The sequence below is a fragment of the Phalacrocorax carbo genome, chromosome 1 (assembly GCF_963921805.1).
Source record: "Phalacrocorax carbo chromosome 1, bPhaCar2.1, whole genome shotgun sequence".
In the NCBI taxonomy this organism is placed as follows: Eukaryota; Metazoa; Chordata; class Aves; order Suliformes; family Phalacrocoracidae; genus Phalacrocorax; species Phalacrocorax carbo.
The window spans coordinates 169,929,999-169,954,717 of NC_087513.1; the positions used below are offsets into that span (position 1 = coordinate 169,929,999).

The 24,719-nt window shown below is 40.8% G+C and overlaps 1 protein-coding gene across 1 annotated transcript in view; it reads left to right on the forward strand.

The window, feature by feature from the left end:
* SPRY2 (sprouty RTK signaling antagonist 2) overlaps positions 1–17,111 on the forward strand; it is a 40,017-nt gene extending 22,906 nt beyond the window's left edge. Inside the window, exons 3-4 of the transcript XR_010371113.1 lie at positions 13,587–13,759; positions 15,984–17,111. The gene's annotated coding sequence lies outside the window, so the exon portion shown is untranslated. The remainder of the gene's footprint in view (positions 1–13,586; positions 13,760–15,983) is intronic.
* Positions 17,112–24,719: the final 7,608 nt, after the last annotated feature.

A 24,719-nucleotide genomic window follows, 5' to 3' on the forward strand; every position in this document is an offset into this window, starting at 1 on the left:
CACGGAGCTTCAGTAGAAAATTGGTTCATAGCTTATAAAATACACTGTCCAGTAACACTGTTGATGAAATTTTTCCAGGCGTGTAGAAAATGGCAGGACTGTACAGAATTACTTAAGATCATTTAGTGTAATCGTCTACAGTAAGAAGGACTAAATGTACTGCAACCATTCCTTGCAGGTATTTGCCTACTCTGTCCCTAAACAATCCCAATGAAGGATTTCCTGCTGGGTCCCTGTTCTAATATTTTACCTACTATATACGGGAAGATTGTTACTGCCTCCCTTTACAGGCTTCTGATTCTTGAAAAAAATTAAAAGTATCTTTCAATCAGCTGTGCATTTATTTTATGGTGATCACATCTAGAACATCCTGTGGAAGTGCTTATGTCTGCATTGACTGTAGTGGAACACCATGACCTTGTCTCACCGCAAAAATGTAAGACCAGACGCCTTGGGTCAGACAAAAGATCCATACCACCCTTTATCCTACTCTTTACAGAAGTAGGAGATATATAAAAAACGTTATAGCTGGTACAGAAGCTACCCCTGGAACACTCTCCCATAGTTGGGCAACTTTCAACCCAGAAACTTCCTGCATCCAATCTAGTGTTTTAATGGCCTTTAATAACCTCTGTGTTAATTTCTAAAACCTACTCTCTTAAACCATTCTAAAATTATTGTCTACAGTATCCTTCAGCAAGGAGTTCCATCATTAGACTATAAATATATCTTTTAGGCTGGCCAAAGAAGGTAAGATTCATTTCACCCCTAGCACTTGCAAACTGATTATTATAGATATATTTCAGTATCTTTATGAGGACTAAAGGTACACTGGCTGGTCTATACTTTGATGTCAAATTCCTTGATTGTGTTGCAGCACTTAACCTGTACTATGAACCTCTCAGCAGGGGTTATTAACTCAGGTGCAGTACAGAGCGAATTCATCTAACTGGGTACATATGTTTCTAGGGGTCTCTGCACCAAGCTTCACTATTTTCTGTAGACATTTATTATGCTGCTGTTGCTGCTAATGCTTTTGTCAAGTTGCAGAAAAGAAATATTACCAGATCATTTTCCTTGTCTTTGCAGTTCGAATTTTCAATTCGATGCAGTGCAAGAATTTTCAAGAATGATGTAGAATACAAGAATCATGGCAGTGTCATCATTCTGTTGTAAGGCAAACGTTATGCCTTTAAAGTTTCTTCTCATGGGGAGGCAGGCCTACCTCAGTATTGGGGCATAATAGATTTAGATTTTTTATCAGTGTTTGGTGAAATGTTCAAGTGCCTCTGTCTTCAGTTTTGCTTCTTTGCAGTTTTGCTTTGCATCTAGTACTGTGTGGTAGTTTTGAAGCTTCCTGTGGTCACTTGCAATGTATAAGAGTTTTCCCTTTTTCTTTGTCAGTTATTATTATCAGTGTTGCAGCAGCAGACCCCTCAGATCCAGAAAGATTAGAATTGCATCGTGCTCAGGGAGGGACGGAAAGGACAGCCATTAAATATAATGTCAAGCATAAACCCAAGACATACTTAGTGGCACAAAATGCAGATAAGGTTAGATGCACTGGTTGACTCTGGCTGGTTAGACCATATTTATAACTCCTTTGCACAGCAGCAAAAAGCAAGGAGGATAAACCAGTTTATCTGGTCTATTGATTTCTTGTTGCTCTGAATCCTGATACTTTGATTTTTTTGGCTTGAATCTTTATGCTGCAAAAAGGGTGAAACTGATGCTTAGGGCCATCTCCCTAGGGGTAATATATGGATCAGGTATGCAGGTTGCTGGCACAGGATTTTCTAAGGTAAGTCTGCAAAACATGCAGCTACAGGTCTCCCTTTAGGAAGGGTTTCAAACCCACCTCTCTCATTTTACATGTTAAATGTGGCCTAGAGGAACATCCACCCACACCAAATGGAAAAGCCAAATTTCCTTCCAGTTCCAAAAACATTATAGACATCTGCCAAATGACATTTCTAATTCTTCCCGTAAAAAATGGAAAGCTAAACAGAAGCATCACCCTTCCAATAAATCCATTCCAAACTCTTCCTGATTTATTCCAGATCCGCTGCGTTTGGTGAGGCTGTTAAATAATACCCACTTTTGTTCTCCTTACGGGGCTTACCTCAGAATGTGTTTTATATGGGTGTTCCTTCAGAGACTTTTAAAAATGCTCTAGAAATCATAAAGAGGCAAAGTTTGACTTCTGATACATGTGTTCAGTTCCTATTGACTTCGGTGGGGAATTTCAAGCCGGAATAGACCACAGTGTTGGAAACATTTATTTAGGCACGCTAAGGAAAATGAGTAGTTACGAATAAATGTTAATATTTCCATCAACTACAACAAAATTTAAGCACCTTAGTTTAACTTTTTTTTTAATACAAGGAAGAGACAAATCACTAAGATATGTTTAAGAAATCAAAGGAATGTTGAAATGAGGAAAGCCACAAAAACTTCTCGTTGGGAGGTTTTCTAAGGACTAATTAATCGCAACATCTTGCAATAGATGTATCATCTCTAAGATGTAAATAAAGGATAAAGCTTTAACTCTTTTTTTACTGCAGTGAGATTGCTGAAAAGCATCCAAATTCATATAACCGTGAAGAAAATAGGTCTTAAGATTTTATCCTTTACATTACAAGGACATTGAAAGGGCTGTTTTCGGCTGTCATTGTGGTGCCTCTGTTTGTTCTGGAAGGTTTTTGCAGCCTGACTACTTGGACAAGCGCAGGAAGACCCGAGATCCTCTGGCTATGCCCTGACCTGGTCAGACAGAGCCAGCTCCTGTCCGAAGTCAAGTAATTGCGGTCGGGTTGCTCAACCCTGCTTGCTACCTGGAAACATAAGTGCCATGTGAATGTGCCTATATATGACTTTGGATCAGAGCTGGCTCACGTCTGGCCATTTTGAAGAACAGACAAACAAGCTTGCATCTGTCTGTACCTGTCCCTGTAGACATACCCTAAAGCTGCTAAATAGCTGATTTTTTTTTTTAAATGTCACAGTAAACAACGAATATGGAATGTCAAGCAATCATCGTGGAACTAAAAAATCCTCAACAAAGGGAATGGGTAAAACAATGCAAATAAAATGAGATTTTTTTTCCTCCCACACCCATAAATTGTCATGCAAGTGCAATAGCTGGAATTAACGTAAAGTCTTTTTGAAAAGGTAATTTAGTAGTGTGCAGTCACCTTTTATTTTGTTCATTATTCTCCTATTCTAATGTGTTTCTTCTTATTTTAAGAAGAACTTGAATGTTTGATATTTCCAAAATGTGAGTGAGAAATACTGGCTATTCTTACAGGAAGTACAAGAGAGCCTGTGAAATTTTCAATTTTCTTTCAGAAGATTGAAAGTCCCAGTAAACTTTGGATACAATTCCATATTTTGATGTTGTATGTGTTGCATGAATGTGTCTGTTGGCAACATTTTCCTGAAGTATATTTGTTATTAAATTCAGTAATATAGGAAAGTAAAAATGGCCATTACACTGTATGAAAAAGCATTAATTCCTTCAGCAATATTATTAGCAATAATAAAAAAGAACGGCCCAAGTAAAAACAGAAGATGGATGCATAGTCCTCCCTGGTCATTTAGAGCAGTGCTGTCTAATATTATTCACTTATCTTTTTATCATAAATATTTCAGGGTTCTTTTTTTGTTTGTTTGTTTAGCTCTTCCTTTTCTATGTTTAAAAGTCATCTTTTCCAGATTCTGCTGGTAACATTGCTGTTTAAGTACTGATGCAGTCCTATGCCAAATATTGCAGTCCCTAGTCCATGGATCCATCCTGCATGGCCTGCTACAAGCTGTCATAGTGCTGTCTTATCTTTGGCTTTGTGCTTTTTGTGGGTGAATACGGAGGACTGATGACCACATTTGTTTTGGAAATACCATTGAAGTAATAAATGGGAGAGACATTCATGGAACGCTTCCAAAGGTCTTTCCCAGGTTTTCCAAGGAACTCCAATTAACTTGAGAGGTAAGAGAAAAATATGGACCAGAGCTTTTGCACCTAACTTGGGTCCCTATCCAAATGCCACATTCAGACGGATCAGAGGACTTGTTTAAAGAACTGCTTGTCCTCAGTGTGATCAGTGAGCCTTTCCATTTTACACTGACAGCAGGATACCATATCCACAAATAATACATTTTACAGAAGGTTTGTAATGCCCTAACTCTCACCATGATTTGAGCACAGGTCTATGCTACAAAATGGAACTTTGTTCTAGCAGGGGACAAACAGGTGACAGCCAAGTCCAGAGGTGCAGCTGCATTTGAGAAGATAGAAGTTAATTTCCCAAAGGCTTTGCATAAATGAAGGACAAATAACTTTAAACATAGCAGCACTTTACACCTAAAATATCCCCTATTTCAGTAAGAAACAGTAATATGTCCCCAAAAGTAGAACAGAACATGAAGTAGCTACAGGGCTTCATGAGTGGATATAAATTTAGAAGATCTGATGAGCCATCTCAAACTTTTCTCCAGCTGCTTTGATGACATCATTGGCTTCACTATCTACAGTGGCACCATTGTGACATTAAACAATGACAGTTCTAAAACTATCCTCTCTGCTTTCCTGACAGATATTCATATACTGCAGAAGGAAAAAAAAATCTTCTTCTTGTCATCATAATTTTTCTTTTTTTCTTTTCCTTTTCTTTTTTCCTCCCACATAATTCCCTTTTGTCCTTCAGGTCTTAATTGCAATTCATTATTATTTTTGTGAAGAGCAGCCTCATGAAGGCAAAGAGTTAAAGACGTCACTTTAAATGACAAAAGCTGAACACTTTACCCCACTTTCAGTCTCTCATCTATTCATCCTTTTCATTGTGAACTTCGCTATTTCAGCTTTCTAAGCTCTTCAACTACCTGCCCCTAATTTGTATTCCTGGGAAGAGGCCTAGGCTGGTTATTTTGCATTTGTGTGCTAATGGTGATGAGTTTGCTTCTAAGAGGAGAACTGGGAGGGGAGGGCAGGAACCTCCAAAAGGGTTTAAGTGGGAGTGGGGGTGAAGGTGCAGGAAGGGTTGTTTGGGGGAGAGTCATGCTGAATTTTAACCCTGAATGCTTTCTTATACAATTTAGCACAAAGCCCTCCTGATTATATGGAAAATGACACCCTGTGAAAACTTGCCTGTTCATATACACCTTTTAAGCAAATAGGTTAGTCAAGTGTCTGGAAAGCCTGGGAGACAGTTGGGTCATCATTTTATTAACACACTAAAACACGACATATATTTTGCAAAACTTTTTTCTTTTGTGTGATATTGCCCTAAAAAATGATGTAACTTATTTAAAGTATGTATAGTATCCTGAAATATGTTTATTAAGGGAAAGAGTCTGTACATGCAAATGATAGCAGTGCAACCCAGCTCTGCTTTGTTTGGTAAAACCATTTACTTTCACAGGGTTAATTTTGCCTGTGTGCTTAGATGCCATGTGAGATAAAATACCTTTCATTAGATTAAATAGGCAAACAGAGGCTTTTTGACTTATTGACTAGTATTTCAAAGCTGAGCATTTCTTATGCTAATCATTTTTATAACTAATTTAACAGATGTAAAAGAATGTCATTATGAATAATTAGAGATGTTAGTAATTTAGTTTCTAATTAACCAGGGATGTGACAGACCATTACAGATGGGAATACTCATTAGCCACGAGAGGCATGGGTGTTTTACTGCTTATTATAGATTCTGCTTATATTTAAAAATGGTTTGATTGTTTGCACTTTTTAGTACTGAGCACTTTCATTTCACACTGCTGGGTATATCAGCTTGTCGTATTTTGTCGCATGGTAAACCACAGAGCTGTGCAAAGGCCCTGATGCAACAAAGCGTGTAGGCAGTCATTTTCCATCTCATGAACTACTGCATGACAGTAGTTCTCACCCCAGCTCCACACCCAAGAGGTGAATTTGCAAAAGGGGCATTTTCCTTTTGCAGGTGTAAGTTGTAATACAATTAAGCACATAAGTAATTAGATCTTCAAATCGGTGCTCATGATTCATTTTGTGAGCAAAAATGAAAGGGATCCTACCCGCTAATGTCTCCCTGCTCGGTGAGTGTATGACATACTTTACAGAGGGTACTGCAGTCTTATACATCGTCCATTCACTTTGTGTAGGCTTCCACTAGTGACTGCACAGCAGTCTCTGGAGTATAAAACAGGCTGCTCCTTTACACTCTTACATCCCCTGAGTGAACTTCCACACACCACTGCTGTTTCTGCTTTTAGGGCCTTTTGCTTTCTTTAGCTACAATTTCAAAAATTGTTATTTATTCTAAATGCTCAAATTCTGTTTCAATAGGACCCAATCAAAATGCAACCATTTAAAGACAAACTTTCTACCCTTCCATTTGAAAATGAAAAATTATATAGATATATATTTACAATTTCTCAGATACTGGAAATCCTTTAGAATCGGTCAGGTCAGCTTGTTTTGGAAAAGAGACTGAATATTGATTACAGTAATCATAAGTCATTTTGCAATATTAGCAATATTGCATATAGCATATTAGCAATATGGACAGACCATTAAGCTCTCTGAGAAGGGCAGTCTACCTGATGATTTATTAGTCTGTGGGAAGCAAGAAAATGACAATTTCATGAGCTATGGCAGCAAACCAAGCTGAAGGAGAAGAGCTTCCTCCCAGGTCTGACGTTGGGGTTATACAGAAACGTGCACCCTGATAATGGCAGTCTTTGCCTATAGAACAAAGTCACGGACGGTTTTCAAGAGTGACCCAGTTAAACTGCTGTAACTTCTGTTTAGTCTGAACATGCATAACAGACTATGCATAACCTGCCATTTAATGTAGTTTAACTAGATTAGTTTAAACTGTCCCTTTAGTTAACCGGTGCAACTTTCTCCAGTAGGGAGAAACAAAAGTGGTCTCAAGTCAGATCATTCATTGTTTCTGTGCAAAACTGTTTGCAGTTCCTCATAGTTGAGAACAAGTGTGTCCCATTTCAATTCCTGGGTTAGAGTCTGCACCAAAAATATCAGAAGGTGTAAATTAAAATGAACTGCTACTTCAATTCAAGTATTCACATAGGAAAGAAGTAAAGATGGAGATTCCTGATATGCTTATTAGCCTACTTATGTATATTGTATTGCCAGTTAAACTTTGCCTAAAATACAATTCAACATTCTTAGTCAGATTAGAAAATATTTTTTCTTTTCATAGCAGAGATTAGAGCACTAACCACAGCTATGGAAAATCAGTGTTCAGTGCCTGCTCTACTATAGATATCATAATACAAATGACCTTGGGCAAGTCACTTAGCATATATTTGCACTGCAGTCAGACAACCTAACCTTAAAGTTCAGCATTCCTGAACTTTTTAGCAGCACTAGCAGACCACTGTCAACTCCCACTGTTTTCAAAGGCCACTGTGGCCCCTGTAACAATTTTAATCAAAAGAACCATTGTGATAACTTTGTTTTATATGGTTCAGCAAACCACTTACTCTAAATTGGGAACTGCAGATGGGAATGACTCCAATGGCATGGCTTCAATGTGGGTTAAATGCCGAGGGTCCCAGGCAGATTTGTGCATCCTGAGCTGCTTTGTCTACACTTCTGCAAGTGCCCAAGCTAGTCTGGCTACCACCAGCTCTCCTGTGCCTGTCCTCACTGCTGCCACACTTTCCAGCCACGGTGTAGACTGTGCCTCAGATCCCCACCTGTAAAAGTATTTGACTACCTCACAGGTGCAGTCAGAACATAAACGTATCAAAAGACTGTGAGGAATGCAGACGTCATAGGGTTAATGAGAGTATTTAATATATAGTCTAAAATACACTGAATAGTTTTCTTCTCAGCTTTCCCTAGGACCTTGTGGGAAGTCCTAGTGGGTATGACTAGACGAATGAGCAAACTACTAAAATGAATGTGGGAAGTTACATAACTGTCAAAAATTATCTCAGTTCTGTTGGTTTAACCAATGTCTGACTCATCTGACCTCTCTCTAGCCTGACTACAGCGGAGATTAAAAATAATAATAATAAAAAAAAAGCCATCAGACCATTTTAAAAGAACAGAAGGTGCTAAAAGGAAGGGGGTTGCATCATAACGAGTGGCTGATGGCCAACAACCACCTTCCCAGATGCCAGAATCCGATAGTTTGTTTGGTTTTGCCCTCAGAGTTAATATGACATACCTGAACGTGTGGAATCTTCAAACTTGAGGCTGAAATCTCCTGATGGTGATGCATGCTTCTGGCTGAGGCCAGTGGGGAAGCTACCTGCATGTCACTTCCAGAAGATATCAACTAAGGAATAGCATTAACTAAATTCTTAACAACTACCAGATTTTGGGCAATCCGAGTACAGACCAGCAGTGGTGTTCTTTGATCTAAATCAGTTTCTTCACCTTTAGTTGCAAATTCTTTTCCACTGGACAAACAATAATGTAATGCTTCCTTAAGGAAACTTTGCCTGAATTTGGATAAAAAGTAATTGGGATGCATACCCCATCCTCTTAGGTTCCTACTTTTGCCAGCAGTAAACCAAATGCATGATATCATGAGCTTCTTCCAGTGATTAAAACAACCAAGGCAAACCAAGGCAAACCAAACCAGGAGTGGGCGTCATGTTAAGTTAGTGGCTACTATATTTCTGTAGGAAAGCAGACTGTAAACATTGATGGCTACAACTAGATCAGCTGTATCTATAAATTCTGTGAATTTTCATTGATGCCAAATTCTAAAAGATCAATGTCTATACCACTGTTCTACTTCAACTGTTAATTTTTCTCTGCGTGTTGCTTCTGAATGCTCTTGGAGAAAAAGAAAAATCTTTCAACTACAGTAATCTAGCCTTCACTGTGCAATGACTGAAATAGATATTGTTTTGTCATTTACAGGTTATTGCTTAATAGAAAGTTGTCTGAGCTGGTTTCCTAAGATTAGGTGATGACATATTTGAACGTCACTTATCATAGTAATCATGTAAGCAATATGTGTATGTTAATAAAGAACCTCTGTGCTGGGATTTTTTTTTCCTCTGGGTTATAAACTATGTTCTGATGCATAAAAATGAATAATTTACTTATAAATGTACCACCACAAGTTTATTGTAAACTGAAGCCACAATTGCAATCTTGGATGCCACAAAAAACTCGCTATAAAAATATATAAATGGTTCTTTCTTCAGCTGCAATAACATACCATTTTACATTACCAGATGTTAAAACTCTATAGATTATCTGACAGCAAATACTATATCAAAGGCAGTTCAAAAGAAAAGCAAAAATGATTTTCATATTTTTAATCATGCCTGCAGATGGGTTAGGATAATCTGTCATAGTTCAGAAGTAGAAAAGAAAAGAAACAGGCTTGATGTAACTTGGCTCAGTGGTCTGTTTCAAATATGGTTCAGACACAATGGGAAAAACAAACAGGTCTTTGCTTGAGAAAACAGATGCAGCAGGCAAGTGCAAAATCTTACTTTGCCTGTTTCATGGACAAAAAGCAAAAATCTAGCTTTTTAGGAGAGAGAAAGAGAGAGAGAGATCACTCCAAAGATGCCGTGTAAGCTTTTCTTTTTTGAGATACTTTCTGCGCTTCCCCCTTCCTCTTCCCACACACGCTGAATCAACAAACCCAGATGTTCACAAGAATATGTCCCTTGGTATAGCCACATCCTATGCCACGCTTGTACAACAAGAGGAGATGCCTCACTGAGATGCATAGGAATCCCGTGGGACCAACTGTTGCGCTGCAAAGCGACGTAGAGACTGCGCTGCAGAGACAGCGGGGAAACTGAGCACGCTCTTTATTACTGCGTGGGGAAAGCTTCATGGACTGAACCCTCTTCAGGGGCCCTAGGATTGAGAAACTCAGTGCTTACAGAAAATGTGACTTCTGACTGGCAGCTCTGGGCATGCGCATCCCGGGTCCGTGCCTTTTTAGCGACATGATGTTCCTTCTTAGTCTGGCACAGCACTGAACTAAAGAGTGGGATCTGCAAGATGGAAAAAAGCCTGATACTAATAAAAAAGGCAATCTGTAATTATTATCTTACCTTCTTATGGAATTTATAGGGAACAAAGTTTCAGTTCGTATCCACTCAAGTGCAATCTTTGTCATCTGCTTACCTGCTTTTCTCAGATATTTCCTTGACTGACACCTTTTTTATTTTCATTGTTGGCGTGTGATTTCAATGTGTGACCACTTGAATCTGAAGAAAGCAGCAGGCTTGTGGTTTGCACACAGCAAATCTTGTGTCACCTTCTCCTAGTTTAGTTACACCTGAGTACCTCATAGCGCCCTTCAACCAGCCTGTTATGGAGGGGTCTAAAACAGCTAATTTAGCAGAAGCACTTAAAAAAATAAAATACAAGATAAGTGGCAGGATCAGGGGTGGCATGGAGAATGAAACCGCCTGGTGCCTGACATTAAAAAAAAAAATAATAATAAGGCAGTCCTTCACCATAAACAATAACCTGGATGTTTACTGTGCCTGGCCGCACACCCTCGAGCGACGTCCGCGCCGCCCCCCTCCCCTGGCCGGATGGCTCCACAGCTCAGTGCCTTGGCTTAGGTGCAGTTGGAAATGCCCGAGAATGGCTCTTTGTTGATTTTCGCCTGTGCGAGAGAGCCTGGTGTTGCTGCGAAGCGAAGTGCTATTGAATTTGCTCACTCAGGCAGAACACTCGACAGGAAGGAAGGAAGCAGCCATTCTTTCTGGTCCTATTGTCTGGCCACCAGGCTTAGGCAATCAAACAGCCCTGTGGCCCGGCTGCCGGCTCCTGCTCCGGCCTCTTCTGGTGGGCCCAGGGCAGGAAGGAGGGGGAAGCGGGGGGCTGCCTTCTCATGGCGTTTTACTTTGTTTTCCCTGCGCTCCAACCGCATCTTTTCATGGCTCAGGGCCTCAGGTAGCTGTTTTCCAGCCCACGGCTTTTCTCCAGTGGAAAAGGGTTGGGGAAGGGAGGGGTGAGAGCAGCCCCGGGTGGGACGGAGCTGCTCAAAACTGCTTCTGGACTGTCACCAGATGAAAAGAAAGTGCGGGAGCAAACTGCAGGAACCTCTGAAGAGTCCTTCCAGTGCTAAGAAGTATTTCTGTCATGATCAGAAGGCACTATTCGAAGCTCTGGGCTATTTAATGACACATTTCTCATTCAGGGGTAATGAAGGGTGAGGTGGAAAAGGGTGTGGGACACACAGAGCAAACCTGTCTTTTGGAACAGGTTCATTTAAAAAGGATGTGAATATGGTGTGCATTTCTGGTTCCCCAGTCCCTAGCTCAGTTAGCTCCTTTTTCTCCCCAGAGAAAAGGAGAGGATGAAAAACAGAGCCAAAGGGAGTGGTTTCATGAGGCAGAGCGCTGCAAGCCTGACTCCTGCTTGTAGTACCGCCATGGGGTCAGGGCAAGTTCTCCTGAGGATTCATGATGGAGGGAGTGCAAAAAGGATAGCCAGTCTAAGAGCATCCAGAGAAAAAATCTGACTGCCATTGCATTTTACCCGCCATATAACATCCCTGCAGTGTCTCAGCTTTCACTCTAAAATCAGGTAGCAACTGTGAAGTTGCTACATGGATTTTGCAGTGCTGCCTCTCTTATTCTTACTAAGATCTGCCTGTGAGATAGCTCCCTACTATGGTTTGGTGACTGGATTTGCTGTGCATGATAGTTGCAGGCTTTTTTTGTTTCATCGTGGCGGGCTTTCTTCAGACAATGCGATCTGGTGGCAGATCAGGTAATAGGTGTGTCAGTGATGTCATTCTTAATGTCACGTGATAGATTAGGCACCAGCAAATCTGCAACGTATGGTGAGATAGTAGAATCTGGTGAATGTAGAGGCTTTAGTATTCACGCAATCCTGTTTCTGCTAGCCCAGGGGTGGTCTCATGGCTGTTTAAGCCACTCTAAATCCAGGATCTAGTGCTCCTGCCCATGCTGGTGCCCTCATGATCCATTCTCTTAGTCAACGTTATTGCTTCAAGTCTGGCTTGGTCGCAAGCTTGGATGCAGTTGGAAACAAATGAGAGTGCCCAAATCTGCTCACCCAGTCACTCTGCAGAAGCTGGTGTTGGGAGAAAGTGGAGGGAGGGAGTGGGATGGTGTGGCGGGGGCAGCCAGCATGTTGGAGCTGCCGCAGCCTGGGCTCAGCAAGGCAGATGTTGCCCTTTGGCACAGCACCATGCTGAGGCACTCTGAGTGCCATGTTTGAAGCCAGAAGGATTTGGTTATACCCAAGGAAGCCTACGGGCTGCAGTTGCATTTTGTTAACTTCAACAGAAAGGCACGCATTGCATTTTGGAATTTTGGTCTTGGAGTATACCCAGCTTCCCACCTTTATCTTAATAAAACCTCTGCTCAACCTGCTCACACCTACCCTGGTGCAAATCTGAAATAACCTGATGAATTAATGGATTTAACCCAGTATTACCAGTGCAACAGACAGAAATCAGCATGAATTATAATTTTTTTTTTCTTTTTAACGGAAACAAGTGGAAATTACTAGAACAGAATGACATTTGAAGCCAAGCAGAGCTCTTGGGTTTGGATTTTATTACAAACTTGAAACTCGGGCCAGTTTTGATGGGATTTGTAAACGCTTTCAACAAACGTGGGCCGAGTTTCAAGTGAGGCTGGGCTCTGTTGTGAGGGAATCTGGGCCAAGGTGTGGTTTTGAGTGGAAAGCATATGAAACTCAGTGCATTTTCCTGATTTAGAGTCTTGCTTTGAAGTACTTGGTCCATTCAAACCTAAAACTCAAAGCAAAAACCCACATGGTGTGAGTGCACTGGAGCCAAAACTATAATAAAAAATTCCCTTGAAACTCCATGATTCAAAGCTAGCACAGCTCCAGATACTCCTTCAAAGCTGTTACAGAGTTGTTATTTTGCATATATATTTTACTTCAGAAATGTTAAATAATCTGAAATCTTTAGTAATTTTCGGATTCTTGAAAGATTGTATTAACATTTTACTGTAAGGGCTGTAGTGGGGTGGAAAAGTTTCAAGATTATTACTTTTGTTAGTACCTTGACTATGCATATATAACTCATATTTTTTTTTATTGTTTCCTAAATAAGATCCATCATTAGTGACCTTACTCTGTGTCTATGGGCTCCTTCACCACGCTCAGAACCATAGTGTCTGAGAGCCTCCCAACAGTGCGTGAAGCAACATGAATAACATCTGTTACGTGCTGTTTATTGTCTCATCCTTTCCCTTAAGATGCAGCATGTGCAATGGAGTGTCTTGTTCTGGTAGGGTTTTTTTTGTGTCATGATTTGTTTTATGATCAAGAAACCATTTCTTTGAAAATGTCTTAAAGGGCAAATGAGTGGAGTATATTACTGGTTAGAAACTGGAGGGAAAATTCCCCATGAGGTAGTATTGACATATTTCTTTTTTTTCTTTTCTTTTCTTTTGTCATTGACAGGCATTTTCACTTTACTGCAACAGTCACATACACAGCTCTGTGCACATATTCACATAGCTAGGCAGAACTGCTTTCAGGCGTTTTTGTTTGAACACAGCGTAATGCAATTAACTTTACTGCCCAGCATGCCTTTGATAGCAGAAAGTATGCTAAGAGCTGACTTCTCTCCCCTTTACAGATGCATCAAAATTCCATATGAGCAGCCACCCAGCGACTCGACTTTTGCATTTCCAGTTAACTACCCTGAATCATAAAAGTCTGGGAATGGATCTGAGAAGCGTGTTCCTCCAACTACTGCAACACTTCAGCAGTAAGGCTGAATTTACGTTACATGTGGAGAATCACATGTTGGTATGCATCATTCATAGTCCTATGCAGATCTATTAGACACTTCTGAGAGGGGCTGGTAGTCCCCAGCTGCCTGCCTGTGGAACACCCATAGAGTTAATGGGAGGTCTGCATGTGGCTTGCTGACAGGATCGGGCCCTGTGGCTGAAGGCATTCAAAATATTTTGTGATATCAGCAATAATTCCAGTACCAAGGGTCTCCTTTCTTGCACAGCTCTGTAATTAATCCTTGGCTGCTTCGGCTGTGATCCTGATGGTCCGGGCCAAGAGGAAGCAGTGGCAGGGTAGTCAGAACGGAGGTCTGCTTCTCTCACTTTGGTAGCTCGTCAGAATCAAAGCGATGGCCTCAAACATCACCTGGAAAAGAGAACTGAATTATTTCCGAGTGTTGTGGTTTAACACCAGTCAGCAGCCAAGCACCACGCAGCCGCTCGCTCACTCCCCCCTGGTGGGACGGGGGAGAGAATCAGAAGAGTAAAAGTGAGGCAACTCATGGTTTGAGATAAAGACAGTTTAATAGGTAAAGCAAGGGCTGTGCCCGGAAGTAAAGCAAAAGCAAAACAAGGAATTCATTCACTCTTTCCCATGGGCAGGCACGTGTTCAGCCATCTCCAGGAAAGCAGGGCTCCATCATGCATAGCAGTTACTTGGGAAGACAAACACCATCACTCCGAACATCCACCCCCTTCCTTCTTCTTCCCCCAGCTTTATACGCTGAGCATGACGCCATATGGTACGGAATATCCCGTTGGTCAGCTGGGGTCAGCTGTCCCGGCTGTGCCCCCTCCCAGCTTCTTGTGCACACGGCAGAGCATGGGGAGCCGAAAAAGTCCCTGACCAGTGTAAGCGCTACTTAGCAATAACTAAAACATCTCTGCATTATCACCACTGTTTTTAGCACAAATCCAAAGCATAGCCCCATACTAGCTCCTGTGAAGAAAATTAACTCTATCCCAGCTGAAACCAGGTCACCAAGGTGAAAAAAAGAAAGAAAAAGTGCAACTGTGGGGATGCCATGGTCAAAAGTAAAGAGAGAGCAGCAGTGAGGAAGCAGTAGTAGAAGCAGATGTACATTTGCAAGATAGCCACTGCTGCTCTTCCAAGCACATTGCCATCACCAGTGACCTCTCCAGGAATAAATGCATAGGCACATCCTTTGCTTTTCCTTCTCCTTGGAAGTTCTGAGTGAAAAACCGAATATGCAGAAGCTCTCCAAAGTTCTACCTCCATCCATTCTTCCTCCTGACAAGTCCTACTAGTCCCTTCTGCATATAAAGCAACGTGAACTAGAGGAAGGGCTGGTTTTAAGACCATTAGAGTAACACTGGAGAACTCTGTACTGGGCAGCTATCATAACATGGTGTTGCAAACTTGGCCTTATTTCACTTGTCCACATAAACAGGTATGAGAGGTGACCCTCACTTTAAAAAAGAACACGTTTCTGGAGCGTGCGTGCTAGGTGAAGCACCTCTCTATACCAAAGCTCTGTATAGCATAGGAGGAATGAAGAAAGCATCATGTTCTCAATTCTTCTGGCCAGGCCCGGACTGACTTAGACTGAAGCTCAGCCACCATAGCCTATATGAGGTTAGAGCACTGACAAAGCAAGCACATGCTTGTTCCTCTCCCTTTCCTTGACCTTAAAATTTGCATAGGGTAAACTCAGGTCATAACAGAGGAGATGATCTCACCTGTCAAATTTCTTTGGACAGAGAAGTTTGTGCTAATTCAGCATGTTTCAATTTGCTGAGCTTCACCAAACTCCACAAGATTTTTAACGGATCTCCATAGCAGATCCCGTGTGTGTTGTAGAGTTTCCTCAACACAGCTATCTACGCCTAGTTTGATAAAATACTGGTTCCATTACAGGCTCCAAAGCTTTTTTCTGATTGCTCTTTTGATGTGAAGACTTACTGGACATCTGAACTACTTGGTCTCCTTGTTGTATCCCACTTGTTCCCTACCCCATATGGATTGTAATGAGTTTGTTAGCTGTCATATCTTGGAGATTAAGCTTTTGTACAGGTTTTTTCAGGACAGACATGTGTAAAGGGGCCCTTTCAGCCGGAGAACAAATGTTCCTTAATGGCCATACACATTTTTCTGGCATGCGTCCATACATTGGCAGTATGATCAAACATTCCAGCAGACAGTAGAACAGAGATAGTTGTAGGTACAGAGACCTTGGGAGCACAGGGGAAAATATGTCATCTCTGTTTTCTTTTAGGACCTCCCTCAAGACTGAAGGCCCATGGTAAATGGTGATCCTGATTTCTGTGGTGTCAGCCTAGAGGACTGTCTGGAAAACTCCATGCAAAACAAAAGGGCTGCCGAGCCGCCTTACTGACAAATTAACTTATCAGCTGGAGAAGTTTTGATATACAATGAAATTCTCTGTTGGTTACTGAGAGTCTCCCATTTAAAATTAATGACCTCATAGCTGATGAATGATGGAGCAGGAAAGGAAGTGCACTGAACACTGAACAAAAATCATCAGGTGAAAGGGGCACTCTGTGATTATGGAATAAAAACTAGTCATTAGGGCTTTGAAAAAAAAACAAAACCCAGAGCTCTGCTTCTCACTGGTGCTAGTGGTGGATGTTTTCTTGGAATAGAAAATTACTTCCCCCCCCCAGGATCTGTGGTACTATAAAAACAGTCCCCTTCAGAACTAACTTCCAAATCTGCTAACATAATACTCCTCTGAAGAAGAATAAGAATGTTGGTTTTACAGTTAATTAAGGGTTTTGGGTCAGGAACTTGAAATATATCCATTAGGGTATGGTTTTCTGGTTAAGGAGTCATAAATACACAGTACACTTTATTAAATAGCTTGAAAAAGACTGTGTTTAAAACATGATAGCTGCCTTGGTGTGTTTAGCAACAGATAAATAAATGTTGAAAGAAGAGAGGCTGTTCACCTTGGCAATAACTGGCTGTGTAATTTCTTTGGAAAAGTGTATTTTTTGTAACCTGTGCATTCATTTTTTTTTTTCTCTTAACTGATTTGAGGATGGAGCGAGGCAAGATAAATATGGAAGCGGAAAGATAGAACAAAATAACCCAGGGGTTTGGGGTCTTTAAAACCCCAAAAGAACTGTTACAGGACAGAACTGAAGAGAGTACCTACTTCTAAAGCTTGTGAGGTGTAAGAGAAGCACCATATTAGGTGTCTACATTCTTCCAGCTGAAACAGTCATTTCAAGAAGAGGAGATGAATAGTGGAGCAAAGCATGGTCAGAAATAATTATAAAGAGGGAAAGGAATTTGTCATGCAAAACATAAAAAGACACATTCAGGTGCCAAAACCCCAAATCTCCTGTTGTGGCTCTGCCTCCAAAGACATCTCTTCAGTGTTGCAGGGGGTGGAGGTGGGGGGAGGAGGGAGAAGCAGAGTCCACACAGGTACCCTTGAACAGCGGACCATTTGTTCGTGAGCAGAATAATCTTTTAGACAGTTCATCATTTCCAGGACCATTCTTATGCTAATTCCCCAGACTTAGAGAAACCTTAAACTCCTTCCCTTGCTGAATGGAACCATTCCTCCATCAAGAGTTAATTTTAAAAAGAGAGCAAACAGAAGGACTTGATGTTTGGCAAGCTTGGGGTTAGAATGTTCCCATATACACATACACATTTAGAAGAGAAGTATATTAGTATTCATGATATTTGGTGATAGAGTACCAAAAAGCTTTCAATTAAGCATGAAAAACAAATATCACAATTTATCTCAATTCTTCAGTCTTTCATGTTCTGAAGGTATTTTTTATGGGGTCTTTTTTCCCTTTTTTCTTTTTTTTTCTGTGAGTGTCTTTCGTTTCAAGTTACCCTTATTCTGGGTGTTTTTTTTCTTCCCTTTGGTCAAAGCATTTCTGAATTTCTGCCAAGAAGTTACTATGTAAAGCCTGTTGTACTCAAGAGTTGGATTCCCATTCCTGGAATCATGACTAGCAACCCCAAAATAGAGTGCATTGTTGTTTCAGAAGGAAAACAAGAGAGGAAAGAAACCTTAGGAACAAACAGAGAAGGATGAAGCCAAGCGACAGTTACAGACTCTTCAGAAAGCTACTCTTCAATTAGACGTTTAGATTGGCTACTGATGAATCTAATCTAGATGGTAGGAAAAATTGCATTTGAAGTACGGTCAACTCTTATAAATAAATGCTATGCAAAGCTACCAATTTTTGCTTCCTGCCTAGTTGTGTTTAGGAACCAGCATCTTTACAAACTCTTGAGGGACAGAACACCTTGGAATGTCCTGTTTCTGCTGCAGAACAATTTTTTTTTCTGAACACACAGCGAAACTTCACCAGAATTACATTGCAAATTCATTCCCTGGGGAAAAAATTGGCACAATGGGTGCAAAGGGGAATTAAATAGAAAGTAAACTTTTTTTTAATGGTAGTATAAGCAGATGGGTTACTGAAAATATTGATGTTTCAGCAAAAATATTGATGTTTCAGCAAAAATATTGATGTATCAGCAAAGAAATACTGAGACTTTACAAAAAGAATCCATGCTAATGGAATCTTTCAGGAGACGTCCTTTGCTAAAGTAAGTATTTTAAGGAAACATCTTCTGTTATTATTAAAGTAAGTATATTACTGAATCCTCATCCAAAAATTCTGTACCAAGTTATCATCTCGTCAACTGAATATGTTATGCATTGCGTTTTGCTGATATCCATCACACAGAAGTTTAAATTTCATAAGTATAGCAGCATTTGATCCTGTAATAGTAAACATTATCAACAACAGAAAGTTTAAAAGCATGGAGAGCTTGACTGGAGAAAACAGAAAAAACTGGCTGGGCAAACAACATGATATCTTCTTTGTAAGGCAGTGGGATGGAGGAAAGCTGATGATAATTAAAAAGGTTCTACTAGTAAATTATATTAAAATGTGTTCTCAGGAAGACTGAATTTGAATCAGCTGAAGAATATGAAAATTAGAGGACGCCTAGGAAGGTAAAAATATTTCCATAAACTCTGTAGAACTTTATGATGGTTATAAGATTCTTCCTGTTCCCAATAGGACTTTTATGACAGCAGAAGGGAACTCAGTTTCTCTTACCCCAAAAATATTAAATCCTTTCACTTGAAGCAAGAGGACCCTTCTTAAGAATGTATGTTTTATGACACGCAGTGGACAGGCCTGTTTCTGTCCATTTAGTAGCTTATAATGAACTCATTGATTCCCTATAACATATACAGAAACAAATTCCTACTTTTAGTTTAATAAAATATGATTAATAGTGATTCAGACGTTTGTATGAAAAAAGACATGAAGCAAGATCAGATAAAAGAAGACAATTATTTCGACCTCTGCTTTCAGTGGGTGTCAGCACTACAATGTTAAGCTTTAGAAACTGTAAAGGTCTACTCAAAACCAAAAGAGAAGCATACCAGGGATGGAGAAGTGGAGGATTATCTGTTTTGATCTACAGTGACATTGCCAGAGTGTGCAGAGATGCAGATAGAAAAGCAAAAGCCCAGCTTGAATTGAAACTGGCTGTAGACATCAAAAATAACAAGAAAGCGTTCTTCAGGTATGTGTTTGAGAAGTAGTGGAGACTGGGGGATGTCCCAGAGGACTGGAAGAAGGCAAATGTTACCCCTATCTACAAGAAGGGCTCAAGAGAGGATACGGGTAATGATAGGTCCATCGGTCTTACCTCAGTCCTTGGGAAAGTTATGGAACGTATCCTCCTGGGGGCCATCACAAGTCAAATGAAGCACATGACTGGGGAAACCCAACATGCCTTCACAAAGGGCAGATCGTGCTTGACAAACCTGGTGGCCTTCTATGACAAAGTGACTTGCCTGGTTGACATGGGGCAGGCGGTGGATATTGTCTACCTGGACTTCTCCAAGGCCTTTGATACGATCCCCCACAGCCTCCTCCTGGAGAAATTAATGCGTTATGGCCTAGACAAGTGGTCTGTGCAGTGGGTGGGGAACTGGCTGACAGGCCGCACCCAGAGGGTGGTGGTAAATAGCTCTTTTCCAAAGTGGCAACCTGTCACAAGTGGGGTCCCCCAGGGATCGATATTGAGCCCAATGTTATTCAACATCTTCATAAGTGATATGGACAAAGGCATCAAGTGTAGCCTGATGAAGTTTGCAGATGACACCAAGTTGAGTGGGGCAGTAGACACTCCAGAAGGGAGAGCTGCTCTGCAGGGAGATCTGGATAGGCTGGAAGAGTGGGCCAGCAGGAACCTTATGAAGTTCAACAAGGAGAAGAGTAAGGTCATGCACCTGGGAAAACGTAATCCAGGAGTGCAGCACAGACTGGGATCCACCTGGCTGGAGAGCAGCTCTGTGGAAAGGGACCTGGGCGTCCTGGTGGACAGGAAGCTCAACATGAGCGAACAGTGTGCTGCTGCGGCCAAGAAGGCCAACAGGATGCTGGGTTGCATCACAAAGTGCATCACCAGCAGAGAGAAAGAAGTAATTATCCCGCTCTACTCCGCGCTTGTCAGGCCACACCTGGAGTACTGTGTACAGTTCTGGTCCCTGCTCTACAAAAAAGATGTGGCCAGGCTGGAAGGGGTCCAGAGAAGGGCCACCAAGATGATCAGAGGACTGGGAAGCCTGCCATATGAGGAAAGGCTGTGAGAACTGCGTTTGTTCAGCCTTGAGAAAAGGAGGCTCAGAGGGGATCTCATCACCATGTACCAGTACTTAAGGGGCAGCTACAAAGAAGATGGAGAGTCCCTTTTTACAAGGAGTGACATGGAGAGGACAAGGGGGAATGGACACAAGTTGCTCTTAGGGAGATTCCGACTGGACACGAGAGAGACATTTTTCACAGTGAGGACAGTCACCCATTGGAATAACCTCCCCAGGGAAGTGGTTGACTCGGCCACATCGGACACTTTCAAGAGTTGTCTGCACAGGGTGCTGGGCCACCTTGTCTAGACTGTGCTCTTCCTAGAAAGGTTGGACTAGATGATCCCTGAGGTCCCTTCCAACCTGTGATTCTGTGATTCTGTGATTCTAGAAGTGACGATCCACCCTGGGAAAGTTCAGCCCCTTTAAAGTGCATCAAAACTGTGCATCAAAAAGCAAGTGCAGTCCAAAATCACTAGTTCCTTTGCAAGCACCACCGTGCAGCATTTAAAAAAAAACATATGTGCAATAGAAAATACATATTAAAATCCAGTCATAAAATATGTTGGAATTCCCAGGCTAGAAATACATGGTGACATTCTAACCATCCAATGGGACACCTAATTTGTCTCCCTACTTTAGGTAATCAATGAAGCAGTTCCACAAAAGTTAATATGTAATTTGTAAGGACACAGTCAACAGAAAGTGATGGATGGCTCTGAGTTTCTATGAAAGATTTTAGCTGCTGAGGCTCAGGTACCCAGTTTGGGAACTTAATGTAGCAGCAAGCAGGTTCTGAATCTGAGTATCTTCGAATATACTATATAGTGACTTTAGCTCTTACCTTTTGGAGTATGCTGTCTGTTCCATCAGACGGCTAAAACGATCAGTTGCATGCTTGCATTAAATGAACTGGATTCTCTCCTGAACTATCTGAAAGACCAAAATTACATCATAAGGAAATTTTTTTAAATCCTGCTAAAGGTGTCACGAGGCCAGAAATATATATTTTTTCTTTTCCTCCTCTAAGTGGTAAGCAAAAGGCAGGTAGAAGACTGAAATATAAATTCAGTTTATGGCCCTACAAAACTGAATCCATATACAATGCAGAAAGCTTTACTAAGTGGACATCCACGAAGTATTCCTACAAAAAAAATACTTCCTTATGGAGTTGTCTGGCCAAAACACAATATAAGACAGTACCACTGAAATCAGATTGCAAGGGACACACTGTTTTATTTTTCTAATCCATGTTGGTGCATATTCAAGACTAATGAATATAAAGTGCATGTGTGTCTCTAAATAGTGTGTTTGCATTTAAAAATGTGACTATGTCAGTTTCTGTAATTAGATCCTGTAGCATCTGTTATTGATCATTCCTGCACTTCTTTAGCTTACACTTGTGAATCAAGTAAAATGCAGAACGTTACCATACAGAAGAGCAATGCTAAAGAAAACATCTGTAGTGTCCAGCATTACAGGGCCAGACAGTCATGAATGGTTATCAGTCTAATTTGCTGTTGGCCTGCAACATAAAACTCTCTGACATTTGAAGCAAAATGATGTTTGGGCACTTGGTGCCACACGATCACGAGGAGAGGGGTGTTCAGGCAATTGGGACAGCTGGTTAAAACTAGGCCTTGTGCGAGAGTTCACAGACAGACACTCCCTGTTTTAGCACAAACTTGGACTGCCATTTTTTTCTTAGGAATGACAACATGCTCCAAGAATGTGGAAATGAATATAACCCAATTCAGAGAGTGAGACTTTTCTCCTCCCAAGCAACACAGTTGCTTTACGCCACAGAGAGCACAGGCATACTGGTTTACTCCATGCAGTGCCTTATTCTCCACTGATTTGTATCCATCCTAGGTGTGTTACATTCAGCTGACCTGCTAGATGCACCTAGCAAAGGCAATGTGTTTATGTCTCCCCAAAGATGGGATCCAAAATAGGGCAGATGTGGACAATACAACTACTGACAATCTTTGCTTTCTTGAACCTAGCTTCAACAGTAGCTGTAGAGAACAATGCAGGTATGTATCAAGTACGAAAGGCTGTACATTTGTAACTTTTAGGAACGTTACAATAAAAATAATTCAATTTCCCACAAAGAGTCTCAAAATTAGAATGTTTTGACACTGAAGAACTAAACTCCATGAAACCTAACTGTAAGACAGAATACTTGAGGAGTTGACAGAAGAATTGAGAAAATGTGAATAAAAATGAGAATCAGTTCGGACCTGATCCTCATTGCTTTTTCACAGTTTTAGTTCTTCATAACCCTAATATTTTAAATGTTAAAGCATTCATAATAAGGTGAAGAAAGGCACCAGAGATTTGATATAGTATATGCAAGTGGAATGAAAAATGTCTCTCATAGTCCAAAGCAAAGGTTGAGAATTAAAAGAGTAAAAAATAATCATAAGAATTTTCATCTGGTTACTGTTGCTAATGATAACAGACACTGGTACTCATGTGTCTCAGATAATGTGTTTCAGAGTAGGCAATGTTATAATAATGTTCAAGAGAATTAAAAAGAGAAGAAAGTTCGTACCTATTGTAGATCAATAGTCAAAAGAGTGAATAATATGTCAGTGCTAACATAGGAGGTAAATTTCATTTAGCTCCCTTATTGATCTTGGAGATAATTACACTGTACATCAAAAGAGATTCAATTACATTAATGTGTTACTTTATGAACTACATTAGCATCAATTGGACTCATGATCTTACAGCAGGAAAAAAGCTTCCAATCAAAAATGTACGTAAACCACTATGGTTTTGCTTTCCCAGATCTGAAGTATGCATTACAGCCAGCCAGATATAGTCCCTTGCTGATGAGGTTCTAACAATAATAACAGAGTTGTAAAGTCAGCAGTATAAATGTCAATATAGGCTACAGTCCAGTCCACCTAATTTTGACGCCAAATTTGTGCCTACACTTTAAGCATCTTCAAAGCCCTTTTATAGTGCAGTGACTCTCTCTGATACAGGGAACCTGGGTGTTAGCGGCAATCCATCCCTAGGGGTCTAATGCCTGGCTTAAACTAGATCGCCCAGTTATGTGGATGGGATCTCCTGTCGCTTACCATTTTGGCAAGAGTAAAAAAATGCAGTCCTTGTCAATCATAGCTGCATAAGGCAGCAGATAATTAGGTAAAAAGATCTAGGGAGGAGTTGGTTTTGTGAAGGATGTGGATGCAAAGAGCTATATAGACATTCAAGTTGTTTGGAGTCCTTCCCATAGATACCAGAAAAAACAAAATCCTTTTCAAAAATTCTAAAAGCTCCAAGTGCCCGCTGTCGAGGTCCCAAAATCAAGCAGCTTCGCCCAACAGCCTCTCCAAGGCAGTTTGTCAGGCCTGTCAAATGCCTGGCTTGCAAACATAGGTCTACTACTTTGTCTTGCACAACTCCTTGGTAAGGGTGACAAGGTTTCTCTTTTGCTCCTGAGAAACATTGTTTTTTTCCTCTGAGAAGCGTTCCAGAGAAGGATTGCATCAGCCACTCTGTATAGAGTGCCTTGTAACACAGCCCTGTCCTATGGTGTTGCCCCTCCACAGTCACTTCCAGTGGGGATATCTGCTCCTTTGACACCCTACAAGGGGCACCCGTCTTTGTCCTTCACACAGCACAATGTATGGAGCCTTGTGTGTCAAGAAAACCAGGGTGATAAATGTGTTGTCACTGCAAAAATAGGGAAAGTCATATGTAAAATATGAAAATATACAGTTTGAATTTAATGTCAATGCTAGTAACATAGAGAATGCTTCTCTGATTCAGTTATTTGTATTTTATATTACTGCATTCAATAAATCTCTCTATTAATGAAAGCTGTAAAGCACTTCCAGATGGCAGCCTTCTGAACACAAGAATGGGCTGAACCTCACAGCTTTGCAGAGGAATTCAGGTTCATCTGTTGCAGAAGACACAGAGCCTTTTCGCTGAACTTCTCCCAGTGACATGCTGGGACAAACAAATACAATATGAAATGTAAGTATCAGCCCCTGGTTGGACAAATGTTCTAACATTTACATGTAATTAAGGGTGTGGCTTGAGAGGGCAGAGGTAAGCAGGGGCTGAACATTATGAAATGACTAATCCTTTGCTAAAGCGATGTAAGCCATTTGTGTAACCTCACTGGCGTTGTAGTAAAAATACATCACAACGTTGTTAAAGATCATCTTTGCCCCTGAAGGTGTAAAATAGTCTGTGGGTCATAGAGTTTGGAGGAATGCTGTACAATTATCATAGGAAAGAAAAAGAAAAGGATTGCACCTCAGCTTAATTTTATCTAAGTTACTTCTGAAATACTCAGTTTGGGATGTAATAGGAGGTTCACCTATT